This window comes from Condylura cristata, unplaced genomic scaffold (genome assembly GCF_000260355.1).
Source record: "Condylura cristata isolate star-nosed mole 26May11 unplaced genomic scaffold, ConCri1.0 scaffold00023, whole genome shotgun sequence".
In the NCBI taxonomy this organism is placed as follows: domain Eukaryota; kingdom Metazoa; phylum Chordata; class Mammalia; order Eulipotyphla; family Talpidae; genus Condylura; species Condylura cristata.
Window position 1 is genome coordinate 17,703,946 of NW_004567124.1, and position 9,543 is coordinate 17,713,488.

The 9,543-nt window shown below is 42.5% G+C and overlaps 1 protein-coding gene across 2 annotated transcripts in view; it reads left to right on the top strand.

Moving 5' to 3' along the window:
• Window positions 1–9,543, top strand: part of LYSMD2 (LysM, putative peptidoglycan-binding, domain containing 2) — a 29,864-nt gene that overhangs the window by 17,309 nt on the left and 3,012 nt on the right. The gene's annotated exons all lie outside the window — the stretch shown is intronic.

The window sequence follows — 9,543 nt, forward strand, 5'->3', positions numbered from 1 at the left end:
ATATTATGATTATACAAAAAAGGGAGGTCATAACATAAGTTAGCAGTGGAAGTCTGATTTTTTAGAGCTTATCCCGATCTACCCGGATCTGTCAGACGATAGAAGTTGCATAGCTTGTGTCACTGCTGCTGGTAGAAATTTCTGACCTTTTCTGGTCACAGGGAAGAGAAGCATAAATAAATCCTTTGCCTGTAATGAGAACTAAAGTAAAGTAGTAAAAAAAAAGAAAGTCTTTATTAAGTGTAAATAAACACACTGATTATCATGTATTTTCTGTATACCCTTATTGAGATATAATTTACACACTACAAAAATCAGCCATTTTAAGTGTACAATTCAAGGACTTTCAGCACTTTTACAAGGTTGTGTAATCATTACCAAAATCCAATTTTAGAACAGTTCCAGCACTCTGAGAAGGTCCCTGTGCACACTGTACTTATTACCGATGCCCTTCTCCAGTTGCAGAAGTTACTTCCAAATCTATAGATTTGCATTTTTTCTGGGCATTTCAGATAAATGGAATGTCATATTCTTCTGAGATGACATGAAGAAGAAGTAAGTTATTTTCCCCATTAGCACATAACAATGGAGAAGTCTGATTTCCTCCAACACCTAGAACTTAACAGGAGACTGTTGTGGGGTGGGTGTGTGTGTAAAGTTGAGTCTTCTAGTAAATGATCCTGAAGGAATCATGTCTGTTTTCTGTGAAATGATAATAATTAAATGAGAAGTATGTGTGTGTGTATATGAGAGAGAGAGTGTGTGTTCTGTAAGCCATATAGTGCTGTGTTACTGTGTATCCTGAAATGTTTTGGAAAGGACTTTTTTTTTAAGGAATGGAGAGAAACAAAAATAAAGTTTAAATGCTTCATTCACAGTTAGGTAGGTGGCCTGCAAAAGTTGATCATGTTAGGGGAGAGGTGTTGGGCATGCCTAGGAGCTGGAGTTGAGATCTCCTTTGGGGGTAAGTTTGTGAGTTTCCTCCAGAGTAAACTCACCTTTATAAAATGCCTATACAGGAAAGTCATTAAATAAGTTCTTTTTAAGTTTTTGAAGGTACCATTCTACATAATTTCAGCCTGGTCGACGGGTGGCCTTCCCATTAGCTCTTAGTTATTCCACAATCTGTTTCTTAGTGAACAGATGGAAAATTTTCATGAGTCGTGTTATTCAACCCTCCTTAGAGACTTTTGAAATGATAGCATTTGACTGCTCTACCTCCCCTCTCCTCAGCCACCCTCAAGAAACAGGGCAGCTCTGTGTCACTTTTGAAAAGGTCACACTTTCTATTCTCAGCACTAATTGGTTATTAGGAAAAGTTGAACAGAGCGCTGGTGGGAAAGCTGAGTTTTCTAGTTCTCCCTTGGATTGGATCATGACTTTTCATATGTGAGATACAAGTCTCAGCACATTAGGTCCATTTGTGTTCAGATAAAAGTATAAAACATTCCAAAGTAAAACAAAACAGCATTTCATTGTCTGGGTCTGTGCCGCTGCAGTTTCCTACACAACTGGACTTCCTGTTTCCACTGATCGTGCCAACCCATTTTCTGCATAAGAGCCCAAGTAATCTTTAACAGTAATCAGGTCATATCCTCCTTCCTTCATCCTCTAAGATTTTTAGGGCCCTCCCTTGTTGCGCAGTGGGTTAGAACGCTGCACTGTGAGGCTAAGCCACACTCTGGCTGCTTTGGTGCAAGTTTCATCCCTGTCTCAAGCAGACCCACATGGCACAGCAGATCTCTCCTGTCTTACCCGCTGCTCCCCTCGGCAGTTTATTTTGGTCATTCTGCCTGTTCTGCTCCCCACTCTGTCTCTGGTGAATCCTCTCACCACCACTGCACCTCTGGCCTGTACCCCAGTTCTGTATGCATAAATAAATAAAAAAAAATTTTAAAAGTTGGAATAGTAGATAAAACTGAGATTTAAAAAAAAGATTTTCTTATCATGTTTAAAGTAAAACCAAATTCATCCAAGGCTGTGGGTGAACTCAGCTTGCTCCTTACTCCCTGTGCCTCAGCTCACCATTTTTGCCTGTGCTGGAGTATTAGAGCTGCTCTTTCTCAGGCTGGAACTCTTTTTCCCACACCCACCCCAACACCCCTGCTCCCTGCCCCCTCCCTGGTTTTTCTCAGGACTGGTTCATTCTTTAGGTAAGAGTATATGGAGCCTGTGCAGTTGGTTCAAGTCACTGCTTATAAAGGAGAACAAGTTAAGATCGGAGTCATTACCTGCTGAAGAAATGACAACTAGGGGTAGTGACAACATACAATGTTATTCACTTAGCCTTGTTTGTATGACATTTATATAGTCTTTGTGGAAGAACTGTTTTTAAAATGTGTACTCCTCACTGTTTGTTTGCTAAATACATGTCTGGATCTGCTCTTACCTGATCTTCTCACTTTTGATTGTATTTAATAGTATTAGTTGCGAATGTTATTGAGATACTTTCTGGGTGTCATACATTCTTCTGAATGCTTGAAAGAATTAATTCTCTTTGGGCCCTTCCTGGTGGTGCAGCACTATGAAGCTATCCTCAGCCACTGCAGTGGGAGTTTGATCCCCAGCCAGGGAGAGGTGACCCACATGGCATGGAAGACCTCTCCTGACCTGCCCACTGCTCACATTAGCAGTGTGTTTCAGTAGCTCTGCCTGTTCTGCTCCCGCTCTGTCTCTGGTGAATACTCTCACCCTCCCCCATCTCTGGCCTGTACCCCAGAGGTGACATATGCATATATGTTATATGCATAAATAAATAAATCTTTAAAAAAAAGTTAATTATTTTAGTCCTCACTGCAGTCATATTGTGGGGAGGATGGTACAGTTGAGCACCACTTGACAATGTTTCAGTCAACACAGACCACATATGTGCCCGTGGTCTCTTATGTGACCTAGGCATATCATAAGCTGTACCACCTGGGTTTGTGTAAGTACACTCTTTTTGTACCATGATGAAATCACCTAATGATGCTTTTCTCAGAATGCATCTCTGTTATTAAGTGAGGATGATTGTATTTCAATCCTTATTTTATAGAGAACAATTTACAGAAAATGGTTAGAAAGTGGCAAAGCCAGGATTTGAATCCAGAAAGTATTTCCAACTATATATTTCTAACTGAAGTCTTATGTTGAACTCATATACCTGTTTCACTTTCACCTTGAAACTCAATCTGCTCCTCCTTAGTGTGGTTCCCATCTTGAAGTAACTCTACTTGAATATCTGTGATGTCTTTGATGCTAACTTCCAATGTGTCATTTTAGAGTTTAGACTATAAGAGTCAGCATACACTTAAGGTACAGACTTAATGATGCTACAGAATAGAGTCCCTGACTTCAGGATACTCATATCCTAGCCAAAGGGGCAATTCTCTAAGTGAATCAGATGTGCAACAGCAAGCACAAGACCCAAGGGGAGCCCTGCCCTTCACTCCCTGTTGATTCCCATACTTCCCCCAACATTTGACTCATGACCTTGCTGTGTGCTCCCTGCCACTGGCCCCTGGCCCGATGGTGATCGTGACACCTGGCTTGCTCTCAGTGATAGATGGTTTCCCTCAGGGTCCTGGCAGGATACACATGGTATGCTCAGAGGGTGTGGCCAAAGAAAATGTAATGAAACTGTTAAAAACCTACACTCCAAAGATTGGGTCATTACCCTCTAGGAAAAGAATTCTCCAGGGAGCTCTAGGTGTGGGACAAGGCTTTATTAGAGACTCATGCTTGAGGGAACCATTGCCAGAAAGGAGAACTAGGGTGAGGAGGAGGAGAACAGCATCTTAGCTAGTCTGGGGTGGACAGTGCCTGGGCATGTGCAGACGTGGGTTACATTCCATTGCCCGCGTGGTTTCTTGACCTTCTCCCTCCAGGAAATTGTGAGATAATCATTAGTCAAGGTCTAGTGCTTTTTGTCTAGCATGGAACCTTATGGTCAGTGTAGCAGGCCACAATGTTTGGACAGAGTGCCCTAGTCCATAATTTAGTCCACCCAATAAGAAGGACTGTGGCAACTCACCCTACCAACTTGCAATTTCTATTACCTAAGTTATCTCAAAAGGACATTTACCTAAGCATGAGCATGAACAAGGAATGGTTAAGCACCAGAGATTAGCAACTCAGGGAAACATCCCTAGGTCCTCAGGGCCTAAGAAAGCAGTGGTACACCAGTTACCAGTGAGAGCTGGGGCTTAAGAAAAGGGACAAAGGCCTGGTGGGACCTTTGCCCGAGAGGAATGTCGCCCCTGGGGCTATGATGTTGTGGTTCTTCTGCTGGCTCCTCCCTTTGAACTGTCAATTGAAATTCCAGTGGTGAGGGAGCTTAGAAATGCAGTTCCTAAGAAGTTAACCTCTTCAGGTCAGGTTCAGGTTAGGCTCAAAAAGAATAAAGAATAGATTACAAGTGAGAATGGGTTTAAAGGAAGAATAACCAACATAGCAGGTAATTTATATCCCCTTTCTGTTTCTTTGAGATCATTTCTGATTATCTTTTCTGATCATATTTCTCTGACCGGTATTATTTCATTCACCAACCCATCCTAAGCACTTGGTGTGTATAAGATCTTTGTTGGATCCAGGGTAACTACAGAAATAATAGTTTGTGCTCTGAAGCAATTTTAGTTTATTCTTGATGCTTCCAGCCCTATCTCAGCAATCCAGTCCTACTATTAGTTTTTAAAGATTTATGTTATTTACTTATGCGTATAAGAACTGAGGTGTAGGCCAGAGATGGGGGAAGTGAGAGGAGTCACCAGAGATAGAGTGGGAAGCAGCACAGGCAGATCTATTGAGATACACTGCTGAGGGGATCAGAACAGGCAGAGGAGAGGTCTGCTGTGCCATGCGGGTCAAGTCCCTGGCTGGGGATCAAACTCAGGCTGCAGTGGCTGGAGATAGCTTGATAGCGCTGAGACTTTAGCTCCTATACCACCAGGGAGGCCAAGTCCTACCTAGTGCTCTTGTCTGCACCATCATTCCCAGGAAGGAATGACTAGTAGCAGTTGTACACCCTTGCCAATAAGTATTTCAAAGGGCTCTTTACCGATGAGGACTCTGTTCATTAGGTTGCAGAAAACTTAAGTCAAACTGGCCCAAACAAAAGGCCAAAAGTGAAGTTTATCAATTTATAGAACTGAACGATCCAAGGTTATTCTGGCCGACTTTGAAGACGGCAGTATGGCTGCTGGGAGTTCCAGGCCCATCTCCTAACAGAAAATAATAGAGGCCCTGTCCCTTCCCCAACCCAGTGAAAGTCTTCTTGCACCCCTGAATTGTTCTGAAATAGGACTGAGACCTGTCAGGAAAGCCAGGGGTTGTGATGCTCCAAACTGCAGGAATAAGTCCTATGCTCACCCTGGAGGCAGATGAGAGCTCCCCATCAAGCCCCGTGGTAACAGAGCCTGAGAGGTGGATGCTAGGAGGTAAAACCAAGGGGCACTGAGGCAGAATAGAATATACCCAAGCCCATATGGATAAAGTATCCAGATTACTTATCTCTTTTAAATGTAAGCCTAACGTAGGCCACAGATAACTAAGATTTTTTTAGATTTAAAATGTGTCTCTCTAATGCATCTGTCCATTCACATTCTCTCTTTTTTACCCTTGTCTTCGCTCTAATTGGAAACTAGAATACAAAGACAGCCTTACTGTGTTTCTGGTAACCCTTCAGACAAGGAAGGGGTTTCTAGCCCTTCACCCAAGCCTCTGCAAAAATAAATGAGTTATGCTCAGTGAGTTCATTGAAGGCCCACCTGGTGGGCCTCGCTGGTGGCACAGGGGTTAAGCCTCAGTCCTAAGGCCAGGGAGCTGACCCACATGGCACAACAGACCTCTCCTGTCTTCTCTGCTGCTCCCCTCAGCAGTGTATTTCAGTAGATTCACTTGTTCTGCTCCCCAGGGTTTATAGGGTAAGGTGTATTTCATCAGATACCAGACCAGCCTGCGGGATTCTTGAGAACTCCAATCAGGAATGAATGGAGGACTCCAGATACCCTTTGGAGACATGGGGTAGAGAGCAAAAGAGCAAGGGAGACCTTTCTGGGTATTAGAGTCTCTCAATTTTTGGCTCCAAAAGAACAGATTATTGTGAGTTGTACTTAGACTGGCAGGGAAGTGGTGGTGTTGCAACCATGTAGGTTCTCCCTCTGGTGTTCTGGGCATTTCTCTTGTTGACATCTTCTCAGTCAGTGATCATGCTTCACCATACATTGCATGTGCAAAAAAGGCAGCTAAACCCCATGGGCGGGGATTTTAACCTTACAATGACAGTGAGAGGATTCACCAGAGACAGAGTGGGGAGCAGAACAGGCAGATCTACTGAAACACACTGCTGAGGGGAGCAGCAGCGGGTGACAGAGCAGAGGTATGCTGTGCCCTATCTGGGTCAGCTCCCTGGCCAGGGATCCAACTCAGGCCACAGGCCGCATAGTTTGATGGTATTGAGACTTAACTCCTACACCACCAGGGAGGCCTTTTAAAATCTATACTTAACCTGCTTGATTCTGGGATCTGCTGCTTCCTCATTTGGTGATGGCAGTGTTCATAAGTTTTTAAAAGATTGCTTGAAAACATAATATTGCAAGTGTTTTGTAGCATAAGCAAACACTTTTTAAAAGATTTATTTATTTATGCTTACAGAACTGGAGTACAGGCCAGAGGTGTGGTGGGTGAGAGGATTCACCAGAGATAGATCTACTGAAATACATTGCTGAGGGGAGCAGCAGGCATGTCAGAGAGGTCTGCCATGCCATATGGGTCAGCTCCCAGGCTAGGGATCAAACTCGTGCTGCAGTGGCTTCTGAGAGCTTCATAGTGTAGTGCTTTAACCTGTTGTGCCACCAGGAAGAGCCCTAGCAAACACTTCTGACAATATAGAGGGCTCCTGGAACCTCTCTATTAATGACACTAGGGAGCCTTAACATCCTGGGCTTGTAGTACAGATTAGTTTGCTATTCCATAAATAAAATGCCTATATCCTAATCTCTCCTGCTTTCAACCCTACACAAAAAATACTTTAATGTAGATCAGTCATGTGACTTTTAATGGCAGGTATATGTTCTGAAAAATGTGTCATTAGGCAATGTTGTTATGTGAACATCATAGAATTACTGATAATTTATACAGACCTAGACAGCATAGCCTATGAGACACGTAGGCTACATATAGGGACCACTATCATATATTCAGTCTTTTGTTGACTAAAAATGTTGTTATATGGTACATGACTGTATCTCTAAAAGAAAAAAGATAGCTTTAAGTGTACTGTTTCATGGATTTTGTTTATAATATAAAAGTAGGAGAAACTGGGTCCATTTATTTGATCATTGTTTTTTTTTCTAACTGAAGAAACCTAACTTTTTCACTCATAATCAGTCTGACTTTCAAGACCTCCATAATTTGGTCCCATTAGTTGTGTACTTAAATCATGATGTCTAATGGATTTTAGCCAGACAGATATTTCGCTGATAGATTTTAAAAGCCATGTGCGTACTCAGTCAAATCAGTCATCCTTTGTGTGCTTTAGTTTCTTCACTGGAAAATTGAGAGTAATAAGTACTAGCTATGACCCACTTGCTCTGCTAAATGCTCTTTCCTTTTCTCTTTCATATGTATATAGATATCTCCCCTGTACCAGTATATACATAAACTCTCATGTGATTATCTGTGGAAAATAGACAATACCCATCTTACACACAAGGAAGCAGATTTGGTGAGAGGAGTACAAGTTCATGTTCTTACAGTTTACTTTGGTTGAAGTGAGATTTGAACCAGGTCTGTCAGATTCACAAGCCAGAGTGGTTTCGCTTTTGTACCAAACCATCTTGGTTACACAGGTCACAAACCAGTTGTGATGACAATGAGATGGTACAGTACATGTTAAGAGCTTAGCATAGTTTGAGTTTCCAGGCTGGTTGGGTTGAGAAATCTGCAGATACATTATAATACAATATGGTAAACATAAGCATAGGCCTTTCTCTAACATGCTTGGGACCGTGGATTTTGAGCCCGCGCATGCCACTGAACTCTTGAGTCGGTTTTTTCACTTTAAAAACAGAGGTGATACAGCATTGGGAATTGAAAGCCACTTCCACATGAGTTCGATCCCCGCCTGCCCCGGAGGTGACCACATGGCACGGCAGACCTCTCCTGACCTGCCCGCTGCTCCCCTCAGCAGTGTACTTCATCGATCTGCCTGTTCTGCTCCCCACTCTGTCTCTGGTGAATCCTCTCACCGCCCCTGTGCCTCTGGCCTGTACTCCAGTTCTGTATGCACAAATAAATAAAAATTAAAAAAAAATAACAGAGGCGATAGTATCTAGATTGTAGAACTATTATGAAACTAAATGAGGTAGCAGGTGTGAATTTCAGTCTGCTTTTCACCCTTGCTTTCTCCTCCATTTCTGTGGTTTTGTGGGGACCATTCACAGGCTATAAAAAGTTCGAGGTTGCAGAAACCATAATAAATTCTAGCTTTTTCATCTGCCGTTTGTAGGGTGATGCTATGATATGTAATCTCTGTAAACTCTGTTTCTTTTGTTTGTAAAGTGGATCTTTCAATACCTACTCCCCGGGGTAGGAAAAACAGACACCATGAGTAAAGTGCTCTCTATTTCTTTTCTGTCCCACTTTCACTCATTCTTCAAGACCCACCTAAACTCAAAATCATCAAAATTAGAGCTCTGCCTCTTTGTAAGGCTTTTCTTTCTTTCTTTCTCTTCTTCCTCCCTTCCTTTCTTCCTCCCTTCCTTCCCTCTTTCTTTCTTCAGAACTGGGGTACAGCCAGAGGAACAGGTGCAGCAAGAGGATTCACCAGAGACAGAGTGGGGAGCAGAACATGCAGATCGACAAAGTGCACTGCTGAGGGGAGCAGCAGGAGAGCATGAGAGGTCTACCTCGCCATATGGGTCACCTCCAAGGCAGGGATGAACTCACACTGAAGCTGCCACAGCTTCACTTAGCTTTGCAGTGCAGCACTCCAACCTGCTGCGCTACCATGGAGGGCCCTGTGAGGCCTTTCTTTATGTCTGTAACCTCAGTCTACACCACCTTTCCAAATTCTCATTTTTCTCTGTTCTGGCTCCTATCCATAGGTTTATCAGCCACAATTCCAGAAACACAGGAAGCATTTCACAAGCGAAACAATAGCCCTAATAAATTGTTTTGATATCAAATAGTAAAAATATTAAAAGAGAATGGAATTTATTTTAAAAATCAACTTTTTTTTTTTAATTGAGGTAACTGGTTTACATTTACAACATAGTGTAATTCAGAGGCTAGGGATCTGACCACCTAAGATGAATGTCACCACACCACACCCACCACCAAGGCACCACAGACTGGACCAGCCTCCATTGTGTCTCTGTTCACTTTGTTTTCCTCCCTACCCTTCTCTGTTTTGTAGCCTCAATTCCACAGTTAGCTTCTCAGGGCTTGTTATTAAGGCTGCTGATTCTGGCAAAAAACTGTCTTGTAGAGGAAATAATAACTGGGGGAAATTGATCTTTCCTTTTTTTTTATTTTATAACAGTTTATTTATTTATTTTTTATTTT